This window comes from Rhododendron vialii, chromosome 9a (genome assembly GCF_030253575.1).
Source record: "Rhododendron vialii isolate Sample 1 chromosome 9a, ASM3025357v1".
NCBI classification, from domain to species: Eukaryota; Viridiplantae; Streptophyta; class Magnoliopsida; order Ericales; family Ericaceae; genus Rhododendron; species Rhododendron vialii.
Window position 1 is genome coordinate 7,531,448 of NC_080565.1, and position 26,225 is coordinate 7,557,672.

At 36.6% G+C, this 26,225-nt stretch overlaps 1 pseudogene; it reads right to left on the reverse strand.

Moving 5' to 3' along the window:
- Positions 1-1,156: 1,156 nt before the first annotated feature.
- LOC131300327 (cysteine-rich receptor-like protein kinase 44) lies at positions 1,157-9,461 on the reverse strand (annotated as a pseudogene).
- Between the last annotated feature and the right edge of the window lie 16,764 nt (positions 9,462-26,225).

Consider the following 26,225-nt stretch of genomic DNA (forward strand, 5'->3'; position numbering starts at 1 on the left):
TAATTGCAATGTATGGGGTTAGTAGGGTTGAAATTATCTACTAAGTTTCAAAACTCATTATAGTGCCGTTGGACTGGCATTTCATGCCAGATAATCAGAAGATCGAGGAACAGAATCCTTTACATGATGATCAGTATCAGGTTGAGAACCTCCCAGCTGAGGAAGGAGAGTTTGTCGAGCCTTGGATGTCTTACCTAAAAGCTCTGTTAATTTTAAGTATTGTTATTTGAATTTCCAAAAGTGTTATCACATTTGTCCAACTCTGTTTTATTTTGTTAAGTTGTAAGACAGTTAAGTAGTTTTGAATTTAGTATTTGAGATTTTCGTAGCTAAACTTTGGTTAATAAAATTTCCTTTCTTAGATCAGTTTTATGGCTTATTAAATCAATTATAAATAATTTAATTAACGTGTCCGAAAATTGAGGTGTTGCAGGTTGGGTTTTGAATAAATTACATTTTGAGAAGACAATCAATATTATTTAGCTTTTAGTTTTTTTTTTTAGTTTTTCGTCATAATTTTAAAATCGCATAATTCATCTCAACAAGGGGAATAAAAAAACTATAAAAACATAGACCAAATTTTAATAAAAAAATCATAAAAGACGACGCTAAAGAGTAAAGACACTAAAAGATTGTCTTTTTCGTCTTTTTAGACTTTATTGAATTTTTTTTCAACTTTGATATATATTTTCATTTTTTTTTATTCATCTCGTCAATTAACATAATGACGTAAGAATTTGACTAGATTCTAGTATAGATTAAGAGAAAATAACCAAAAAGACCGTTGATCAAATGTTCTTTTGATTGGCTTCTTGCTAATCTCGGGTTTGGGTCTTAGATGGGTATAAGATTATTCTTAGCATTGTATCTTGTTTGGGTCTAAAGATATGATGACATCAATCCTTGTAACAATTTCAGAGATTAATTAAATTTTTTTTGCCTTTCATAACAAAAAAAGTACGCCGGAAGCTAATTCATCAACCCAATTTGAGAAACTTACAACATTTTTGTTTTGATATTTGAAATGGACAAATATTTTTTTTTTTTGATACGTTCCGAAATTAGAGTCTAACCATCGCAAAGTTTTGACCTGAACTTGAATGGGTTCAACAAGGGGAAAAAAATAAGAAGAAGAAAAGATGCATAACGAGAAAGGTAGGCCAAATGGGGTCAAATTTTACTACAAAGTGAGGTATAAAAAGAAGCGGATCCGTGGGTGCTGTAGTGCACCCCGCACTACACAAATATTATTACATCGATGAAATTAAGTTCAACATTGAGGAAGGAAAAAAGATACAAAATTAATGGGCTTATCCATCGTTCATATGCTCATCCACAAATTTTCTTGTTGCAAAAATAACACCTTCAATTCACAAATTAACGAGGTTCTAACTCAGTAAGTGAAACTTCATTTACTGATTGAGTCAACTCATTTACTGATTGAGTTGACTCATTCGCCTCTGAGCTATCCCCATTTACCCTTGTTACTTCTGAATTGGTACCAGACAAGAAAAATCCAGGCTCTGAAGGTACAGAAAGAGTTATAGAGGAGCTACTAAGCATGACAACAACCGAACCCATTGTCGGTCTTCTTGCTACATTTTCCTGAACACAGAGCAAGCCAATATGAATATATCTCATCATTTCACTCGCGGAACTAGAATTAGCCCTCAACATGGGGTCTATGAGGTTTGAAGCTGTTCCTTCCCTCCAACTTCTCCATGCCTACAAGAATTCAACATTGGAAATAAGGTTTCATGACTATGCAACATGGTTTTTAATCACGATATCAAGCAATATATATTACGTAACATTAGTAGCGTTAATTGGAGTAACGGTATCAGAAGTTCATTGAGTGAGATATATCAAGAATCGAGCGTCGTAATCATGAAAATATTATATCAATATGTATTTGTTTGATCCGCAATTTTATACCGTATGTATTGGATTGAGTATTGCACAATTTTGATAGCAGTAGAAACGACTGTATTGGATGAGTATTGACAAGCTAGAGGTGAGTTTGAGGGGATTATGCGGACATAAGACGTTTGAGGGGTGTTTTTGACGAGCTAGAGGTGAGTTTTGTGCGAAAACTTGGCAATTCTGCGGCACACTATGTGGCCAAGAATGTTGTGAGATCGAGGAAGTAGGATTTGTATTTTGGAATTTTATCCTCCTCCTTTGCTGTTACCTCCTTTTCATGAGGATGAGAGCCATTCCTTACATGGTTTCTTGTTCTTGATTAAATGAAATCCTATCTAAACTTTGGCAAAAAAAATTGAAAAAAAAATTCCCTTGTAGACTTGTAGTTAGTTTATCATGGACTAAGAGTTTCAAAAGCCAGAAATGAGTGGGTACGTACCTTGTTATTGACTTTAAAATTTCATAGGATAACTTTTTGTTGTTGGTAAAATTCCACAAAATTAATATGTGTACTTACATAGCTTAAAAGGTTAGTGTGATCATCCTCTATATTCTTCTCTGCGCGGAAAGAATTGTTCTGATGACCGCTCAAAATTTCCAGAACTAAGACACCAAAGCTGAAGACATCTGACTTGACAGATAATTGTCCATGCATCATGTACTCCGGAGCTATATATCCACTGCAAAATTGGACAACATCTTAGGCCTGGTTCGTTTCCTTGATCAGGAAACTCAATTATGAGCATCTATGACTGCTATGTGATTCGGTTTTTTTTTTTGTCTTCAGTGAGGTTTTTAACAAGTTTGTCAAATTTTATTTAATTTGTGAGTATACCTAACGTATCTTTGCCTATAAAGTAAAAGCATGTAAGATTTATAAAAAAAAATCCCTAAAAAAATTAAAATCAAATGCCTTTGTAAATTTTTTTTTTATCGGCAAAAATAATTTTATTCATCACAAGGATTTAAGATGAAATTAGTACAAGACAGTAGAAAAAGAAATGTATTGATCGAGCAACTTCTTCTCGCAAGATCTTAACCTACTTTTCCGCCTCTCAAATTTTTGTACCATGACACTGTTAGCAAGAAACCAACAGACACCCAATGGGACAAGCCTTTGTTAAATTTTGATCACTCTTTTTACTTTTTAAGTTCATGTAGACTTAATCTACCCATAAAAGTAAAAGAATTTGATAAGATTTTAAAAATAAATCATTACAGACCAAAAAAACGCATAACCCTTTGTAGATCTTTATTTCAAAAACTCATTTTCAAAATCTACAACCATAGTTTTTACCTTTTTTCCCCGTTAGACATTATACGGTCAATTTTTTTTTGGAAGAATTTTGCAAATTATTTGGAAATGAAATTGATACTGAAACTTACCGGGTACCCGCTATTTTGCTTGTAATCGCTTGGGTTTCATCCACTGCAAATAGTCTTGCCATGCCAAAATCTGCAATTTTTGGGTTCATCTCTCCATCTAAAAGAACATTGCTAGTTTTGAGATCACGATGAATAATCCTAAGTTGTGAATCTTCGTGAAGATACACGAGTCCCCTAGCAACGCCTCCTATGATCTTGCTACGTTTCCCCCAATCCATCTGGTCGCGCCTGTTTGGATCTACACTTATTTTGATAGTACTGTTGATTAAAGCTCAATTTGCGTATAGAATTAAATTTGCACATGCATGAAAGAAATTTAATGTAATGCTACACTATATCATCATGAGTTTGGTATGCACATCAAGAGACATACTTACGTCACTAAAGGCAATTTAGGAGCTTTTGGCTAAATAAGTTAATTTTTTTGTGAATTATTGGTTCAATTCAATGAGAGGAATTGGAAAAGTAAAAAATTATAGTCAAAACCTAAAATTTTTTGAATTAAGAAGGAAAAAATGGCTTATTGGCTTATTTTGTCGTTATTAAAAAAAATTGGATTTCAATCGTAGTTTTTTACTTTTTAGATTTCTCTTGTTATGACGAAGCAATAATTCACACACAAAAAAAATTGACAAAAAATTAACAAATGTGATTTTTTTTGGGTGCTAATTTTGGCACTCCCCATTTTGTTAATGGCACTCCCTTTGGGGAGTGCAAGGGGAGTGCCATAAACAAAATGAGGAGTGCCAAAAATTGATTTTGCCACTCATTGGGAGTGTCATTAACAAAATGGGGAGTGCCAAAATCATTGGCCTTTTTTTTTTTAGTATGGAAAAAAAAACCAAGTCATTTGGCTTATTAAGGCCAAATAACCCCATAGAATGTTGTCTTTGCGGTCTTTTAATAGGTTTTTACGCTTTGGGGTCAAAATTTTGAACTTAATTTGCTTGACGATAGGAAGTAAAACTTAGAAATATAGTAAAGTTCTTTTAGAAAAAAGAATTAAAATAATCTAAAACTCATGGCATTTAATCTTATTTTTGTCTTGAGTTGACTTGTTCTTCTTTCAATGAATTGAACCGGTACACTAGTCTTTTGATTAAAAAAACAAATGTTTAATGCTGTGTTTGGATGAGTTTTTGAGAATTTTTTTATGAAATCCGAACCACTAGGTTTTTCATTAGGAAATTCGAACTGTTAGGTTTTTCTCTGTCTTTTGAGATCAGAAAACAAAAACAAAATAGTGAAATAAAGCTTTTAGACAAGCAAGAATCAATAGTCTTACCAAATAAGAATTTATCAAGGCTAGAGTTTGGCACAAACTCATAAATAAGAAGCCTTTCGGTCCTTTCCAAGCAAAAACCAATGAGCCTAACCAAATTCCTGTGTTGAAGCTTGGCCACTAGCAAAACCTCATTCCTAAATTCTACATCTCCCTGATAAGATCCCTGAGCTAGCCTCTTCACTGCTATTTCTTGTCCATTCAAAAGCCTACCCTGAACATATAACGAATAATGTTTCAGAACATAGGTAATCGAACATTAATGCATGAGCTTTTTTACCATCTACACTATTTTTCGTTCTTTATTTTTAATCGGCAAAAGAAATTTTATCTACTTATTCATAGCAAAAATAAATAAGAAAAATTGATAATGGGTACATCGAGGAAGGTTGAGATTCCAGCATCATAACTATACATGTGCATCACAACTAGATTGACATTCATATATATAGAAGCAAATCATGTGAATATGGGAGGGATAATTAATTTTCATACTGTTTGTTTTTTTTACCATTTTCACTGCTCTTTTTGTATTTAATTCATAAAAAAAATTATCAAAGGTTCCGAAAGACAAAGATAATAAAAAAATAAAAAATTATCAAAAGCATTTCAACTCTAATGATCTCTATATAGTACAAGTGTAAACCTACGCGATGTATGGGTTGAACAAAATGTACTGCAACATAAAAGGATAAGAACATATACATTAAAAGAATAGGGTATAAACACGCATATATTAAATGTAAAAAGTAGATAATGTGATATTTTGAAGAAAAAAAACTAAGTTGAAAGGTACTCCTAATAAACTTTAAAATCTGTAATAAACAATAAAAAGCTAAAATTATCAAATTATTTGAAAGATTTATTGGCCACTAAATAAGTGACTTAATAAAGTGCAAGAGTGGAGAAAGAAAAAGAGTGAGATAACAACAAATGTGTAAGCAAAGTGAAAGGGTGGAGAAAAAAAGAGATAGTGAGTTGTGAGAAGTAATGAGGTTGATGTTGATTTTTCTTGTTTTTTCAGGAATTTTCTATATATATATATATACACACACATAGTCAGGATCAGGTCAAGAGGTGTGGTCCGGAGCTCCGGTCCGCACCTCCCCATTCATCACATTTTCCGATTGAATTTCGATGATTCGAGCCGCTCAATGTGCTCAAAACGTGATTTTAAGGGTACCCGCGAGAAATCAGCAAAAAAAATGACCGGCAAGGGCTCTTCGATCATATTTTGAACTGATTTCTCAAGGGTACCCTTAACAATATGTTCTTAACAAGCTGAACAATTTGGATTGTCATAATATGATCTGGAAATGAAAAATCCCTATTTTAACAAAATGAATGATCCTTAAGTAGAAGGAAACTGTATATATAGGGGTCGATTCCTTCCACGCGAAAGTTAACACAAATTGTGACACTCCATTTCAGCTATTAAAATCAATGGCTGAGATTATAAAACTTAAAACACCTCCTCTCCCCTCCCACTAATGTCATTCTCTTTCTCCTGGTGAAAAAAATAACGTCATCGTTCGCCCTCCTCAACCCTCACTCATGTTCTCTCGCTCCCTCACGTCGGTTGTCCCTTATGGGATATAGCATAAGTGTTGGCCCCATCCGAACCGTTCATGTTCGGCAATAGATAGCTCAGATTTTACCTCGGCTGGACAGCTGAGGTCTGTTTGACCCAGATGAAATTCAAGCCATCCATTGCTGAGCATGAACGGCTCGGATGAAGCCAACGCCCATATTGTCCCGGTAGGGTCCCCCATTTCCATTTTGAATTACGTAAATAAATTGTACAGTTTCATCAATATATACTGAATGGTATAATCACTTCTTGCTCGAAAATGATATGAGTACCGACGCCCCCATAAGGAAATTGTACCAACGGCCGCGCCGGGCTGTCTTCGGTCACCGGACGGCTAATCTGACCGTCCAAAAATTTAAAAAAAAAAAGGTGTTTAGATCAAGCACCCTAGACACATCGGATGCCATTAATTATCACGTAGGCCCCTTCGTTTTTTTTTTTTAAATTTTTGAACCACTCAGATCGACTGTCCGGTGGCCAGAACCGGCCCGGCGCGACCGTCGGTATGATTTCCCTGTGCCGGATGTTAGTACTTATAGCCAGGGGCGGATTTAATGTAGGCCCAGCTGGGTCACGTAACCCAGCTGAAATGTTAATAAATAGTAAAAATGTTTTCATTTCTCTCAAAAGTCATTTGTGGTGTAGTGGTAAGTTCTCCCTGTCTTCTCAAGCAGATCCTAGGTTCGACTTTTGCTGGGGTCTTTTGCTTTGTTTTTAATGCTCCAAAAGTATTCTCTTTTTCCCAAGTCCTGTGCATAATTTCTCTCACTAAAATTTAATGTTTCAATTTTTTTTTCTCACTGTAACTTACAACTTTCATTTACAATTTTACCAATTCATTAAGTACTAAACTTCAAACATCATTAAAAAGATTTTATTCAATTTTAGAAGTACTAGTGTGGACTTTTTGTTTTTTTATTTTAGATATTTCTGGCAAGTTTGTTCTTCTTCTTTTTTTTTTTGGCCCATTACATGATCTTAATTAAAACACTTAACAATTATTGTAAAAAATATATTTGACGGTCCCATATTTAAGGTTCATCTTTCACTGTGAAATCTTAGGGCCGGTCTTGTATCCAAAAGGTGACTCATCTGTATAAAATTCTTGAATCCGCCACTACTTATAGCACTACTCCTTGCCCACTGCATGGGCAAAATATGTGTATTCCAAATTTATTACTATAAAATTACCTTGTAAACAGCTCCAAATCCACCTTGTCCAAGCATATTAGCATCAGAAAAGTTGTCTGTGGCGGCGGTAACCGTATCAAAGTCGTACTGCAAGGATTCCACACTGCTAATTCCATCCCCACTCCCAGATTCAACATCTGAATGAGTATATATAACCAGAATAAAGTTTAATACACATAAAAGCAAAAATACTGTAACACGACTTCTGCGAGGGTCAGATCAACAAAAAGATGGGTGACGTAGCAGTATTGCCTACGTGTTTAATTGTGGCCCAAGTGTTACATATGGGAAGCTCATTATTGTATTTTATGCTCCATCTTTTGCTTTTTCGTTTTGACAAACGGTATACATCAGCGAAAGTTAGGGGGAAGTTAGTCCATAGTAGATTCAAATACTGTTCATAATCCTAAACTAAAAATGCCTCTAATGGGACTCGAACCCTGGCTTGGCCTCTGACAAGAGAAAAATCTGATAATACCATCAGGTTACAAGCACAATAGTATTTTTATGCTTTTTCATATTGATGAGATTGATCATATTCTATGGTCCTCGATTTACATGTAAATACAATAATTCCGTTCGTTTAAAGGTTTAAAATTTTAGATTTTGATCATTATCTTATTTTTTTCAATCATTATTCTTATTTTTTCTTTTTTTTTTATCTCTCTGATCATTACTCTTATTTCTAACCATTAATTATTCTATTTCTCTCTATACTCTTTATCTACAAATTCAAATTCAATTATTACCTCTATTTCTAATCATAATCTGGAGGTGTTGGAAATGCCTAAATAGTGGGGGTGACACTAATAAGAAATTGTTAGTTTTCCTAACCCATTTCAGAATTTCTTGAAAGAAATCGAAAAATTAAAATTAATAAAGTTGTAGACAAAAACTATCTTAAAACTTACCTTCAACATACGTCCTTGGCTTCCCCAGGTTGTCCCCCTGGTTCTTCTTTCTTAATATGATGAAAAAGGAGACAATGACAAGTATCACAAATGTAATTACCGAAGCAACAACAATGATGATTGTTCGCGTTCTAGTATTATTTTCATTGCCTAGATCTGCAAAAAAAATCATTAATCTATTCTCAACATATCAATTCTTAAATAAAAAAACAAAATAGATTCTTCAAGTTGTAATCCGGCCAGCTTCTACCATATACCAAACTAGAGCTGGAATGGGCTTGGATATGACCGGACTGCACCTCGTGCTGTATCCATGGTTGAATTGGAGACAAGCCGCCTATGGAAAAACAAAATTTAGGCTTACATACCTGGAATCACCCCAAGGAAGGATGCGTTCTCGTACCGGAAATTACAACTGGGTTTGAGGACTCTTCCTCCCACCGGCGCGAAATCGCAACAAATAGGGATATCCTCGATAGCCTGCTGGAGACAATCCTCACATTCCTGCTTGGACAAGTCAGGAGTGCACTGGGTAAATGCGTATATAGGAATGTTGTCCGGGCCGGGAGCGTAACCCGAGTCAAACTTTCGACGGGTCCCCCCATTCGCGGCCCGGACTCGTAGATCGTTCATTAATAGGTTTCTCAGCGCGTCCTTGAATGTTTCTACGCTTGTCGCATTTTTTTGAACGTTCCACGCATAAACTCTCGGATCGCCAGCCAAAACGCCTTCCATTGCCTTGCGCGAGTACCGCACCATACAGTAGTCGTACCATACGATTCCCTCCATGTCGTCGGGATCGTACGCTGGCCATCCCGTTGGCGCCCTGCCGTCGGGACAAGACCCGAGCATAGCAGTCGCGTTTTTGATGCACTCACGACACGTATCGAGCTCAACGTCAGCTCTGCATAGCGCCATCGCATGAACTGTGTCGGGATTTACGCCTTCCGAGGAACTGGAGTAACCGTATTCATTTGTCTTATTGAGGAGGGAGGCTAGGAGGGTGTTGTGTTGCGGTTCGTCTGGTATGTATTACTACTTGTGTAATTACAAAAGTAATCTTTCCTTTCATTGAAGGATACGGTGAAGGAAACCAAGTTTATGAGAATTACTTGAAAAAGGAAGAAGAGAGATCTGAGAACACCCATTTTCTTTGTAGAGGAGATGAAGTTACTACTAATAATACTTGAGTAAGGCTCTTTGGATTAAAACTTATATAACGGTCCGTCTAACCAGCGCACTATAGTGCCTGCTAAACAATCACCCCATTTAGCCAGGTGTCCTTGCTATTTTGTGCGTTTTGACCCAATAATTAAAGTGGGACCCAGGTCCAAGTGAATGTTAGATACCCATTGTTAAGGGGTTTTAATCGGTGAAAGAATGAACAAATTTTACATAGTCCCAAAATGAGCAAATTTCACATAGTCCCATTGTTAAGAGATGAATGAGAAATCAAAATGAGCAAGTGTTGATAAGGTGAAAGTCACATAGTCCCACATTGGTTTGAGAAGGAACATTTGATGGGCATCTAACCACAAAAAATGCCGAACGGGTTGGATCGTTCGAGGGTACCCAAATTTTCCGAAGGAGGAAGTGCACATGCTATGTGGGCTTTGGGTTTTGACCCATGAAGGATTGAAATTTACGTTGGATTATTGTTTTCCCACTACTCCTTTTGCTGGTGGCGCTGGTGGTCGGACAACAATCCAAAAGAGGTGGAGGTTGGGAACGTCGGTGGGATGATTTTAGTTTATTGAACCTAAGTCTCCGTTTTTCTCGTTTGAGACTCCTAATTAGATATTAAACAGTTTAAAAATGTTGCTATTGCATCAGGCCATGTCTGGGTTAGGATGAAAGACATTGATTGCCTAGTGATTTACTTGTCCAAATTCTTTGTAATGATCTCTGTTTTGTAAGTATCGCTGGACGTTTATCAATACAATCTTCTCACTTTTGACAACAAAAAAAAAAAATCTAAGGCTCCTTGAATTTGAGATGGGTTGAGTATTCATGCCTCCATAGGAAGAAAAAAAAATAGAAATGCTTATATTTTGGATCCCGATCGAACACCAATAAGAATTAATGTAGAGCATCATAAAATGCCGAGCATGTGTAACATTGCCCGACTTGGGTCTCGTGGGACCCTTATTGTACGTACAGAAATGGAATGGAAATGGAGTGCCGGGTGTAAAGTCTTTACAAGAGGTGGAATGGAAATGTCTAAGGTTCGAAAAGTCATGGTTAACTGATAAGTATGAGATAAAGACTAAGTAAATTCCAACGACTAAGGTTTGATAACGAACGCTATGAATGCAAGCTAAGAACGAGAAATTGAAAACTAAACAAGAAATCACAAAGACACAAGATATACGTGGTTCCCCAAGATGGGTACGTCCACGGGCGAGGAGAGAGAGGATTCACTAACCAACGTGAAGAAGAGATACAAAGAGCCGGTTATAATCCGTAACTCTAGAAAGGCCACAATATGAAAGCCCAAAAGATAATTTCTAGAAGTACCCCAAAAGCCTTATTTATAATAGGCTACAAAAACGGGAACAACATAATTAACCAATGTGGGACTAAAGAATACAAGGCATTCCTAACAATTCTCCACCTTGACTTGAATTCCACTGAACCAAATCACCAAATATAGCTATCCCCTTCTAACCTCTCACTCGCCAAATGCCCCCGAGGGGCGATCAACTGCAAATACCAAGCAATGCTTGAACTTGGCAACCGGAACCGGTTTAGTCAACATATCTGCTGGGTTATCTGCCGTACCCACTTTCTTCACCTCAACTTGCTTCTGTGAGATGATATCCCGAACGAAGTGATACCTGACATCGATATGCTTAGTCCTCTCATGATACATCAGATTTTTAGTCAAATGTATAGCACTCTGCGAATCACAAAATACTGAACTCACACCCTGTGCAAGACCAAGCTCACAAAGCAAACCTCTCATCCACAATGCCTCCTTCACAGCTTCAGCAATGGCCATATACTCCGCTTCTGTTGTAGACAGCGCAACTGTAGCCTGTAAAGTAGCTTTCCAACTAATGGCACTTCCGGACAGAGTAAAGACATAACCTGTCAGAGACCTCCTCTTATCGTGGTAACCGGCAAAATCCGAATCAACATAACCAACAGCATGATCACCAGAATTGACAATCCCAAACAATAGACCAACACCTGCAGTTCCGCACAAATACCGTAGTATCCATTTCACAGCCTCCCAATGTGCCTTTCCTGGACGCCCCATATAACGACTAACGACACTAACTGCATGTGAAATATCAGGACGAGTACATACCATGGCGTATATAAGGCTCCCAACTGCGCACGAATATGGAACCTGAGACATATACTTCTCCTCATCCTCCGACTGTGGTGACAACTCAGCTGAAAGTCGAAAGTGTGCTGCCAAAGGGGTACTGACTGGCTTCGAGTTCTGCATGGCAAAGCGCTCAAGCACTTTAAGAACATAAGACTTCTGATTCAAAAATAGTTTGCCAGCTACTCGATCTCTGCAAATCTCCATACCCAAAATACGTTTTGCTGCACCCAAATCTTTCATCTCAAATTCACCACCTAACTGTTGTTTCAACCTGTTGATTTCTGATACACTCTTGGCAGCAATAAGCATATCATCAACATACAACAGTAGATAAACAAATGAACCATCTGGAAGTTTTCGAAAATACACACAACTGTCATACTCACTCCTAAAATATGACTAGCTTATCATAAAAGTATCAAACCGCTTATACCACTGCCTAGGGGATTGTTTGAGGCCATACAAAGACTTACGAAGTAAACAAACGTGATCCTCCTTACCAGAAACAACAAATCCCTCAGGCTGACGCATATAAATCTGTTCCTCAAGCTCGCCATGCAAAAACACAGTTTTGACATCAAGTTGCTCTAACTCAAGATCATAACATGCAACAATAGCAAGTAAAGTGCGAATGGAACTATGTTTTACAACTGGTGAAAATACCTCATTGTAGTCAACACCTTCCTTCTGGCTGTATCCTTTCGCCACTAGCCGAGCTTTAAACCGAGCGTCTTCTACCCCTGGAATACCTGGTTTGCGCTTGAAGATCCACTTGCATCCAACAATCCTCTTCCCTTTCAGCGGTTCTACTAACTCCCATGTCTGATTCTTCTGAAGAGACTCAATCTCCTCATTCATAGCAACAAACCACTGTGCAGACTCAGTGCTCGAAATAGCTTCCGTATAGCTGGAAGGCTCTTCATACTCAACTGTCTCAGCAACTGATAAAGCATAGGCCACCATCTCAGAATAAGCCGAATACCTTTCAGGAGGCTGAATCTCCCTCCTTGGCCTATCTTTAGCAATAGTGCGTGGTTGCTCAACTAATGCATCAACCTCTGTGTCTGAACTCTTGAACTCCTCTTCAATTGGCTTCTCAATGTGCTTCTTCCCTGAGTCGGAAGCTTCACCCAAAAACTCCACCTGCTTTGGAACACTATGTTCCTGAACTGTATCATCAACCTGCTTAGACTCCTTAATCAGATAATTTTTATCAAAAGTCACATCCCTACTGATCAAAAACTTCAAATCATCAGAGCACCATAACCTGTACCCTTTGACACCTGCTGCATAACCCAAGAAAATACACTTCTTGGCTCGTGGCTCCAATTTACCCTCATTCACATGAGCGTAAGCTGGACACCCAAAAACACGCAATACAGAATAATCAGCTGGATGACCTGACCATACCTCAAATGGAGTCTTACACTCAATAGCAGTCGACGGAGACCTGTTCACCAAATAGCATGTTGTGGAAACGGCTTCAGCCCAAAATTCTTTGCCCAATCCGGAATTGGACAACATACAACGTGCCTTCTTCAAAAGAGTCCTGTTCATTCGTTCAGCCACACCATTTTGCTGAGGGGTTTTTCTCACTGTGTGATGCCTCACAATGCCCTCATCACTACAAAATCTATCAAACTCGCCAAGACAAAACTCCATACCATTATCAGTTCTCAAACGTTTTATTTTCTTACCAGTCTGATTCTCAATCAAAGTTTTAAACTGTTTGAATGTATTAAAAGCGTCACTCTTATGTTTCAACATATACACCCAAACCTTACGAGAGAAATCATCTATAATACTCATAAAATATCGAAAACCACCTTTAGAAGTTACCTCTGCGGGACCCCAAAGATCCGAGTGAAAATAATCCACCGTGCCTTTGGTGCGATGAACAGCTGTACTGAATTTTACCCTGCACTGCTTGCCGTAGACACAATGCTCACAGAAATCCAGTTTCTCAATTTTCTGGCCACATAGCAAACCCTGTTTGCTCAAAACTGTCATCCCCCTCTCGCTCATATGCCCAAGGCGCATATGCCACAAACGAGTCAAGTCTGAATCTGAAACCTTGGATGAAGCAACCGTTGCTGCAGCACCTAAAACTGTACTGCCCTGGAGTGTATAAAGGTTACCACGCTTTTGACCCTTCATCAGTACTAATGCACCCCTTGAGACTTTCAAAACTCCACCTTCACCGAGGAATTTGCAACCATGAGAATCAAGAGCACCCAGGGATATAAGATTTTTCTTCAAATCCGGAACATGTCGAACCTCAGATAAAGTCCTAACAATACCGTCATGCATCCTAAGCTGAATCGTTCCTGAACCAACAGTCTTACAGGCCATGTTGTTGCCCATCAAAACTGTACCACCATTGACCGCCTCATAAGTAGAAAACCACTCTCTATGCGGACACATATGGTATGAACATCCAGAATCTAGAACCCACTCGGTATTAGAGCGAGAATCGCCCTCTGTAACTGATAACACATTATCTGACTCATCTGAACTTTCAGCAATTCCAGCAATTACTTTACCCCCTTTCTGGTCTTCTTTTTCCTTCTCCTTGAGTTTTAAACAGTCACTTTTCCAGTGCCCGGGTTTCTTGCAATAATTGCACTTTCTCTTCTTCTTACCTGATGATCTGGATCTTCCCCTATTACTCGACTCCACCCTTTCTGTTGTTCTTCCCCTAACAAACAAACCCTCCACATGTGCATCACCCTCACCTGACACTTTTTTCCTCAATTCTTTCGAATATAGGCTGGCCTTAACATCCTCCATGGATATCGTGTCTTTGCCATACAATAGGGTTGTAACAAAGTGCTCATACGAAAGTGGTAAAGAACATAGCAAAATTAGGGCTTGGTCCTCATCCTCAATTTTACTATCAATATTTTTCAGATCCATAATAATACGGTTGAACTCGTCTAAATGATCTTTAACAGGTATACCTTCTCGCATACGAAATGTATAAAGACGTTGTTTGAGATATAACCTGTTGGTGAGCGACTTCGTCATATATATGCCTTCCAACTTCAGCCAAATTCCTGCTGCTGAAGTTTCTTCTTCCACCTCGCGAAGAACGTCATCTGCCAGACTCAACTGAATAGAACTCAGAGCTTTGGCATCCGTATCATCCCAATCTTCCTCTTTGATTCCAGAACTAGTCTTGCCTAACAAAACCTTGTGCAATCCTTGTTGGGTTAGCAGAGCCTTCATCTTTACTCTCCAAAGACTGAAACTGCTGCTCTGCCCATCAAACTTCGCAATCTCAAATTTAGCCGCCATAGCCACAATCGGAAACGAAACCCTAGTTTTTGCAACCTAAGGCTTTGATACCAGTTTGTTGTAACGAACGCTATGAATGCAAGCTAAGAACGAGAAATTGAAAACTAAACAAGAAATCACAAAGACACAAGATATACGTGGTTCCCCAAGATGGGTACGTCCACGGGCGAGGAGAGAGAGGATTCACTAACCAACGTGAAGAAGAGATACAAAGAGCCGGCTATAATCCGTAACTCTAGAAAGGCCACAATATGAAAGCCCAAAAGATAATTTCTAGAAGTACCCCAAAAGCCTTATTTATAATAGGCTACAAAAACGGGAACAACATAATTAACCAATGTGGGACTAAAGAATACAAGGCATTCCTAACAGAGTCAAGGTTGAAATGAGATAAAGACTGGGAGCAATAAAATTCCAACGATGATGCTGTGTGACTACCTTGGAAGTTAAGGCCCCGTTCCCACCAACTTATTTTTTACTTTTTGATTTTGTTCTTTTTTAAATTTTTTTCGTGTATGTTCGTTTTGTGCTAAATTTTTTTGACTTTTTGACGAGAAAAATTGGAAAAGTAATTTTTTTTTTACTTTTACCTACATATTTTGAACAATGACCACTTTCAAGTAAAAAAAAAAAAAAAGTAGATTTCGACGAGACGAATCAAAAAGTTAAAAAAAAAATTGGTGCAAAACTAACAAATAAAAAAAAAATTAAATAAGGGCAAAACCAAAAAAATAAAATAAGTTGTTAGTGAAACATAGTTCCAATGACGAAGGGGTGGTGATGCAAAATCGTCAGACTTGATTGAGGTATTAGGTGGTTGACAACTTGACATTCTACCCGGAGGGTCCATATATATTTCCTCTTTTATTTTTCAATTTTTATTGTCTTCGTGCTTTGAGGCAATGCACAATTTCAGTTCCGTACCAATACAATGATTATTCTCAGAAATTTTGCAGAAAAAAAATAAATTTCCCTCTACACAATACCCACCATCAAATCGAAAAGAAAGCCCTACATCCACACTCCCCCCACTTCGTTTGAATCCTAGAAATCGTTCTCTCTCAAAAAAAAAGAAGGGGTTGAAATGGAAAAAAATTGGACTAATGTGATTAGGAGGTGGTGGTGGGTCAATGGTAGTATGTTTATTTCTTGTAGTTTATTTTCAGCATGCAAATTGGGTAGCTTAGGGTTCAAGTCCCGGCTAAATAATGATAGTCATTTTCCTTTTCTATCGTGACAACTCTTGTTCCCTACCACCCGGCTTGAGTGCAGGACTTTCTCATCGTCAAATCAAACAAGTTAAAGTGCGTTCTCTTGAGCTTAACTTAAAATTTGAGAGTTTTATCCTTATTTGAATTTTTTGTTCGCTTATTAGTTTTGGGTTAAATTTTTGTGGATTATTGATTCGTCTCGATGAGAAGAATTGGAAAAGTAAAAAGTGAAAAAAAAATTAAATTTAAATTAAGTTTAAATCAAGTTCAAGAGAACGCAGCCTAAATTCTCTTCGAAGACCCGTAAGTGGCTTGGAATACATTGTGGGTATCGGGCCGCCTCCCATTGACGCGGCTTCTTTGGTTGACCATCATGCGCTATACAGGCTATCAATGTAATTTGGGTTTCTTATTTCTGATTTCAATGAAATAAGACCAAAATATTTGCATATGATATGTGTAAATTTGGAGGATTGTCTAGTTTCTGTAATTTGTGTTTGCTAAGGACTACCAAAGTCTAAGTTGGAAGGTATGATAAGTATACGATATTGTATATTTTTGTGCTTAATATCTCCTATTTATCATATATTATATTTATTGTTGATTGTTTTAGATGATATTGCGCGTGATGTATGTTTATGTTGATATCAGGTAATTTAATCTAAAGTGTACACAGTACCGACCCCGACCTTTGGGTTGCCCAAGCCCGACTTTCCGCTTGGTTGCCCACTAGTGTTAAGTATATAAAAAAAAATGGGAAATTTTTTAAAATGGTCCCTCTAGTTTGCACGAGTTCTCATTTTCGTCCCTCTACTATTAATTGTATCAATTTTAACCCTATAGTTTTCATTCCATCTCAATTTCGTCCTTCTCCCTGACGCCGTTCATGAAACAAACGGAATTGAAGGGAAAAATTGTCATTTTCTCTCACAGAGGGACCAAATTGAAATTTTATGCAAACCAGAGGGATTATTTTTAAAATTTTACATTTTACTTTCGTTTTTTGCAAATAAAATAAAAAAGGCCATAAGTAATGTATTTGACAATTCAATTATTTTTTATTGGGTAATCAAACTATATTGAAAAATTTATATTTCATCACACATTACAAAAATATTAGAAAATGCACAAATCAACCCCTTAGCTAATGTCTTTGTATCATGTTCTTATAATCTTCTTATTTTTTCACCCAATAAAAAAATGTTTAAAATCCGTGTTTATTTGTTATATGAGTGATCTTATGAGTAAGTCCCAAAATAAATACACTTATACCCATATTTTAATGTATTTGATCTCTTAATATTTAATAGTGTTTCATTGCTTAATTAAACACAATTACAAGATTTCTAAATACTACTGAACAACTTTTTCTTTTTAATCATGTGACAAAAAAAATAACGATAGTGAAAATTCAATTGAAAACAAAATACAAGACCAAGACAATTAACATAAGGGTTGTTTTTCGAATTTTCTCATATTTTTTGTGATGTTTATAATAAAAACCTTACAAAATTTCAACATATATTTTATTATTCAATATAAAATGAGATGAGAAATATATTATATATGATGTATTTTAAATTTATTTACAAAAACAAAAGTAAAAAACAAAATTATAAAAATAGTCCCTTTAGTTTGCATGAAATCTCAATTTAGTCCCTCTATGAGGAGAAATGACAATTTTGTCCTCCAATTCCGTTTGTTTCATTAACGCCGTAAGTGAGAGGGACGAAATTGAGACAGAATGCAAATTATAGGACTAAAAATAACACAATTGATACTAGAGGGACGAAAATGAAAATTTATGCAAACTAGAGGGACCATTTATAAAAATTTCCCAAAAAAAATTGACATACAACCAAAAAAAACAAAAAAACAAAACAAAAACAAGATTATATTGTCCATTTAGCTTGAATTACATCACCTGGGTATAGTGCTTTATGATTAACACGATCCTATTCAAAGAAAATAATTTTTCCTTGCATTTTTTGAAGCAAATTCTTTAATTATTAAATCATCATACTTTAACTTATCTAAGTACTTATTTTCAATTGATATCATAGTCAATCCACTTAATATTTCTTGTGACATGATAGACTGAAGATAAGTTTTTATCAACTTCAACTTCGAAAAACTCCTCTCAGCCGAAACAACTATGATCGGAATAGTCAACAAAATCAGATAAGCAACCCAAACCATTTGGAAACCGCCATCTTTCCAATAAGACCTTATAAAATCAAGGATGTCCATCGATTTTGTTACTTCTATCGGCAATATTGTTTTCAAATGTCTACGTTCTTGGAATAACTCCTTCCCGTGAATATCAACATATTAATTGTATTCCAAGAAACTTTATAGTTTAGTGCAATGCTCCATCAATTGCTCTTCAGCAACACTCTTGAATTTCACGTTAAACAAAAGTCCAACGATTGCTTCTTAAAGTTCAAATTGCTCAAACCGGTCCTTAAGTGATGCAAGAGCTTGATCTATGATACGGAGGAAATAAGAAAATTTTAAACGATCTTCCGATGATAGACTTTTATTGGCATCATCTCCCACATCCTCAACAAATTGCTTCTTTCTTAATTTAAACAACTCTTTTTTTTTTTGCAAATACCGGTTCAAAACAAAGTAGTGTGCGAATATGAAATGAATCAGATTTCATACTTATTTTTTCTTATGAATCAGCATTGTTCTTAACTTTTTCACAGAATCAAAGTAAGGGTTTACACTAGGTAAATTTGGGGGCAAATCAGAGTAAGAGTTTCGCACAATCCTGTCCCTTCTCATTTTGGCTATAGCGTCCCTTTTCTTTTTTTCTTCTTATCTGATAGCCCTCCTAATTTTCTCTCTTAATAATTTGCCCTCCTAATTTTTTTTGTATCTATTATTTACCCTAGGTATAAAAAACCTCTCTTTGCCCTCCCAATTTTTTTAAGTATCATAATTTTTTTAAAGTGGGTGGAAACCATGCATATTTACTTTTTCAAAAAAAATTTGTACAAAATTTTTTGGATGATGCCCCTAAATATATGTTGTACAAATTTTTTTTTGTATACATACATTTTTATTTTTTTTTGTTGCCCCTTGCCGAGGGTTGCCCAAGCCAACCGGCTTGCGGGGCTTACCCCCTGGCCGGCCCTGAGTGTACATGTTGACACTCAACTTTGGCTCGACTAGTTATGCGCGCTTTTTCTACCAGCGCTTGCAAAAAGCGCTACAACAGGAGGGCTATGCCAGCGGTTTTTTTAGCCGCTGCTAGAATGGGGATTTCCCAACACTCAAACCAAAAGCGCTGGAATAGACCGACCCTTTCCCAGCGCCCAAGCAAAAGCTTTGGCATTGTCCCATCATTTACCAGCGTTTAGAAAAAGCGCTGGAATAGACTCCCTATTTCCCAGCGACCCAGGAAAAAGCGTGGGAGTAGACCCAATGAAAAAATAAATTGATTGACAAAAATCTAATAATATTACTATATGTTATACATTTTTAATACTCTTCGATCAAATGTGTAGCGATACTCAATCAACTTCATTCTTGGTACGATCGATGAATTACGTAATGTGTAAAAGACGAACAGTTCAGATCGAAAAATAAAGACTCTTGTGGGGGTCGGGTTGCGATCTAATACTTTAATGCCTAGGGATGCATCAAATGTTATCCGATTAGGCGGTTGTCGATATCCAATGATCTCCGATTTTGGTGACAATGACGGAATAAATGAGACGTGAAATCCTAATGGTTCAGATCGACCACTGTAAAAATTGATTTGGTAATGACCTTTAAATTCTATACATTCAATGCAACTGTTAATAAACTAAGTCTTGTGTTGTACTTGAACGTATGGTAGCCATCCAACCGCAACATAATTACGACAACGCAGACCGTTGATTTTGTTTTTCTTGTTGATTTTATCATTCTCATTAAAAAAATATTTCAATTGGGTTTAGAAAGCTTTTTTATCGAGACACAATTTCATTAACAAAATGGGTTTTTTTTTTTCCAATCAAGTGTGTAGCGATACCCGATTAACTTTTTTCTTGGTATGAATGATGAACTCCGTAATATGTAAAAATAGACAATTCAAATAAAAAATAAATACTTTGGTGGGGGTCGGAATGCATCTAATACTTTAATGCCTCGATCACGACACAATCACGATGATCCAATCCGTTGATTTTGTTGTCCTTGTTGATTAAATCATTTCCGTAAAATTTTGCCTCAATCGAAATAAGCAATATTCCCATTAGATGCATTATTTGGGGTCGTGGTGGTAGTGGTTGGAAAAGATTCTGTAAAATACAAATATAAAAATTACTAAAATAAAGCTTTTGAAAAGTTAAAGGAACAAAAATAAAGCATAGAACATAAAAAATAATTCTCATGGGAGGAATGATTCACCTTTTTATAATAATATAATAATCTACCAAACAGCTAACCAAAAAAAAGATGTTAAACATATGTTATATAATAAATATTTCAAAACATGTAACGGAAATGATGTTTGGTGCAGTGGCTGGAGAAGGTACACGCAGGCGACGGTGAGTTGAAGGTTCAGAGTTCAAAACCTAGTAATGGCACAGGTGCTCCCCGCCTCCCCTATTTTGGTTTTTGGTAAAGGGGGTCTATGCCAATGCTTTATAGCGCTGGGAAACAAAGCGCTAGTAAAAATTAATCTATACCAACGCCCACAAAAAGCGCTGGTATAGGACACAAAGGTCTATAGCAACGCTTTGCGATACCTTTGCCAACACTTTTGGCCGCTGGCATATCCCGTTTTTCTTGTAGTGGCGTCAAAAAACGAAGCCGACATCGTCATTTGAAAATCTAAGTTGAAGCATAAAATTTTGCCTGTATTTGGACCCCGATTAGACACCAATAAAAATCAATCCGAAGCATCACCGAACGCGGAATATGCATAACATCGCACGGAAATGGAATGGAAATGGATTTCTGGTAGAAAAGTCAAGGTTGAAATGAGATACTCCTATTTCGGTTGCGTAATTGCATTCATTAGTTTGCATTTGTCTTTGTATTTATGGGCAATCAATATGTACATTGTATAGGTCGTTATATCATATAGTAGGAAATTCAACTTCGGCTGCGGAAGAATAAAGAAAGGTATTTCAACAATTCAACCATATCTTTGGAGTACTTTGGACCACTCCGTGTCTTGAACTGGCCAGATACTGACATATACAGTTGTATAAAGCACGAGATGACATGTGACAGGTTATACAACAAAAAAGAACACTACTGCTGCTAACATTGCTGAGCGCTCAGCCACTCAGCTATGTACCTTAGAACTCATTTGGATGCGGAATTAGGTTCGGAGGTGTTATCTAAGAAAGGGGATTAGATAATAGGAGGGTATTGATTAATACAGGATGATTCACATTGATGTGATGTTTATGATGAGAGTATTAAATAATAGGTTGTTTTGGATGAGATATTAGAGAAGGGAGATTAAATAATACTTTGTGCAAAAGAGGGGGACGAGGAATTAGGAGGGGTAGATTTGTCCCAAAAAAAGGAGGATTGGGGGGATTCCATAGCGACTGGTCGAAGGTAACCCATCGCCAACACCCCCTTAGGCGGTATTAGGTGGTGTAGTGGAACACGGGGTGAAGGGAATACCCCCTCCACTTTTGACTGCCAAACGGGGTATAAGAGTGGGTCCCAAGTGTTAAAAGGGGATAACACAACTCCCTTTTACAATACTCCATCCAAACAGACCCTTACCGCTTAACTGCTAACACTGTTGAGCGCTTCGGCGCTCAGCTATGGACCTTTGCACTTAAAGAATTGGTCCTGAGTGCTCAGGTTCTGTTTCCTTGCATGCTCTAAAACAATTAATCTGGACTCTGGAAGAATCAGTGCACACACAGAAACCATATTACATAAGTACTTACAGTGAACAACGTAGAAACTTGGTGTTGCACACCACTCTTGAGCGCTTCGTAACACTTCTGAGCGCTCAAGAACTGGTTTTGAGTGCTCATGTGTGAGGCTCACAATAGTTTACAAACAGGTTGAAACTACGGAATAAATGAATGGACAAAGCATTTACACTAAAAAAAAATGAATTTTGAAGCAATTAGATGAAATTTTTGAATATTTTAAGGACTAACAGAATATCAAAAGCCTTAACAATTAGCAAATCATAAACAACTTTTAGACCCAACAAGTATAGCTAATCAGAAAGCATAAGGAAAAGAATTGGCCGGATGCTCTACAAAGGACTTGAGCGCCCAAGAACTGGTCTTAAGTGCTCAGGTCTATCTGAGCTCAGAAATTTTAAACTCTCTTTCTGTTCACAGTAAAGATTAGCTGAGCTCAGAGTTAGTATAAGAAACTGACGTGAGCCTAGTGGCTCCACTCAGGATGGAGAAAACATTAGTCAATTATGGCTTTCTACCTTTGTTTGGCTCGAAGCAAGGCTCCTTTGTTGATGGATGTTTGAAAACAGGGTTGATGGCTGTTTTGTTTGAGAAAAATCAAGTATTTGAATGTAAGGTTTAGAGAGTATAGGAGTAGTGTTTTGATTTGGAAAACTAGATTTTGAAGGCTTGTTTTTCACTTCTCTCTCTCTAAAAACCAAATTTCATGCAGAAAATAAGCCCTCTTGCTCTACTTCACACTCTAAAAAAAAATTAATCTCCCCTCCTTTCTCTAGCACATGCATGCTTATATTAGAGGTTTTTGAAATGCAAGAGCAGTGGAAATACTCTAGTGTTCAAAGGGGCATCCTCATCACCACCCGCAATACGATTGAATCAAAAGATTCGGCAGAAAGTGGTCTGCCAAATGATTTGCTTTTGCAGGTGTCTGCAGATGACGCTCAAGTCAAAGATAGTCCAGAAAGCGTGCTCTGGTCCACTTTGGAATAGAGTGCACCTGAGCGCTTGGATATTAATGGACCTGAGCGGCTGGCTCTGATTTTTAAAAATGTTTTGTTTGGGATTTGAAACTTAGAAGGAATATAGTTCTTAGCTATCCAAACACTGTTTCCTCCTTTTACCATCAATGGGGAGGCTTAAAGGTACTTCAGAGGTTGCAAATTAGGGCGTTTACACTTACAAAATACGTATTCTATGTAAATGCCCGTTTCGATATATTTTCATTTATTCCTATGAAAAATTTAAAGACAAGATTTTGTGCATATCTTAATAAATAATGTTTAATTGTTAATGTCATTATGGTAGAAAGAACACATACAAATTATGCAAGTTAGTTATCTAATTATGCTTCTAAACCTTACGTAGACGTATTTTTCCAGATATCTCCCAAATATTTCGTAAATCAATATTAGAATTTTTTGTTAATTTAGAATCCAGAATATGTAATTATAATCCATTAAAAAATATATCTCAAACACTCCCCAAGGATATATTTTGACAAATGTTCTCAATTTGTTTGAGAACAAGTTGACGACGCTCGCATAAAAGTGTTAAGAGCCCAAATTGGCAATAATAAAGTTAAGGGGTTGAGCCCAAATTAAATTTGACAAAGAAAGCGGGTTCGAACTAGAGAAAACCTTTTTAAAAAAAAACTAGAGAAAACAAATGTTAATACCCCAAATTGGAGACCGTTTAAGGATTTTGAAGGAGGTTTTTTAGGCTATGTTTGGATGACAGATATCTTAGGGGAGAATGTGAATGTGATTCCTATATTTGTGAAAAATGAGAACGAGAATGTGAATGAGATTACTGATCTCTCAATCCAATAAGAAAAATGATAATATTCATCATCTTTTAGAAATGTGATTCCTATATGTTTTGATTATTCATTTAGAGGGTTGCTAAAGTTAGCAATGTGAAGTCTCACATTATTACTTTTGATTATTCAAATGCCCAAATTTAATTATTGGTTAAGAGGTTGCTAACTTTGATTATTACAATGTGAACATTTTTTTAAGCACACGTTGCTAACTTTAGCAATCTATTGATTTTGATTATTACATTGTGGATGCTCTAACATTCCTATATTTGTGAAGAATGGGAACGAGAATGTGAATGAGATTACTGATCTCTCAATCCAATAAGAAAAAGGATAACATTCATCATCTTTTAGGAAATGTGAACAAAATTAAATGGAAAAATTTCAAAAAAACCCCTGAACTTTCTGACAACTCTCAAAAAAATACTTGAACTTTCACTATTAACAAAAAAACACCTAAACTTAGCATTTCGTTAACAATTAGACCCCTGCCGTCTAATTCCGTTAATTTGTAACGGATGGAGCTAACGGAATGCGTTAACTTATTTATTTATTTTTTTACTTTTTACATTCAAAAATTACTTTTAACTCTTTCTTTTTTTATTGGTAAATAAATATGCAATAAAGTTCTTTTTTTCTTATTATTTATCAAAAATTACTTTAACCCTATTTTTTATTTTTAAATTGAAGAAATTAAATAGGCATCCTATTTGGGAAACTTATTTAGGTGCTCATCCTAATGGGTTTAAATCTTTATGTTTCCATCCTTAAATTAGTTAAATGACCCATTTTGCCCCTTATTATTTATATCTATATTTGAATCCTATTAATTCCTTAAATATAGGTATGTGGATAGTTACTATCCCCAAAATAAGGAATTTACTATTCTATTCTATTAATTATCGTATTTATCCATTACTCATCAGATCATTAGCCGGCCACCCACCACAGCATAGTAAATCCCTTAATTTGGGGGATGGTTGAGAAATCGTCATCTTCTTCTTTCTCCATCAGATCACCATACAACACAACCTCACTCCCTAAATCAATACACCGTCGTCTTCATCCATCACCATCGGGCGACCACCACCACAGCAGCACCACCATTGCAGTACCCCTCTCTCCGACAACCCCTCCCATCACACCTCCACCTTACTGTCGCGTCTCACCTTCGCGACTAATTAGTCGCCAACCAACCGAACCACCGGTGGTGCTCCGCCGTCATCAAACCATCCGCCCTCCCCTCAAGCATCGCAACCCTCCCCTTTCAAACCCACCCCCCCTTTGTGCATGGATCCCGAACCTTCTCTCCCTCCCTCAAGCATCGCAGCGCCCCCGATGTCAACATCCACCCCTCACTTGCTAACCTGGCAGATCCTTTTTTGCATCAACAATTCGACGACGGAAGGCCCCGAATGTTTTACTGCGACCAGTGTCGAGTCGTCATCGGTTCTTCTCCTTATGTCAATAGTACTACTAAGGGTCAAACACTATGGGGTTAGCCATCCGGTTCCTCTCCACCGATCCATTTTTTTCTTCGGTTCGTGGGTCGTCATTGAGAAATCTCGTACAAGCCTCAAATATGTATGGCTCTGTTTCAAAGTTCAAACACATATGTATTTGGGCATAAGTGTAATACAGGAAAGAGATCTACATAACATAATTTGTCTATTTTGATTTTTGCTACGCATATGTTTTGATTTTTTTATACTATGGGCTCAGTTCTATGTAGATCGTTTTGACCTTCTTTATGATGATTTTGGTTTTTAGTTTGGCGATATCCATTTAAATTTGTGCATCTATTCCGTCCAAACATGATTAAATGGTAATTTGCAAAAATTTGTCATGATTTTCATGATATGTTTGTAGCTAAAATTTGATGTATTGTGTATGGTTGATTTCATGATGGTTTTGCAGAAATATGTCCTAATTTCCATGATGTATATGTTGAATAAATTTCTGTCATGATTTTTTGTCATTCGTTCATCTACCTCGATTGAAACCTACATTTCTCAAACCTTGTCATGTTTTCTGATTTTTGTCATGTTTTTTATTTCATCATGTTTTGTTCATCTACTTCGATTGAAATCTACAATTCTTGAAACTTGTCTTGTTTTTCGATTTTGTCATGTTTTTTAATTGATCTTGTTTTGTTCATCTAACTCGATCAGGTTTTGCCATGTTTTGTGAATTGATCATGTTTTGCCATGTTTTTCGGCTTACACATTCGTTTTTATAAGAGTCGTGTTTTCTTTTTATATTTTAGGGGAATGAAAATATGAGAGAAGATTAGCAGAGATAAAAAAATTCAAAAGATTAGGTGAGAGAAATTTTTGAAAGATGAGAGAGAAATGAGATAATTAGAAAAGATAAAAAA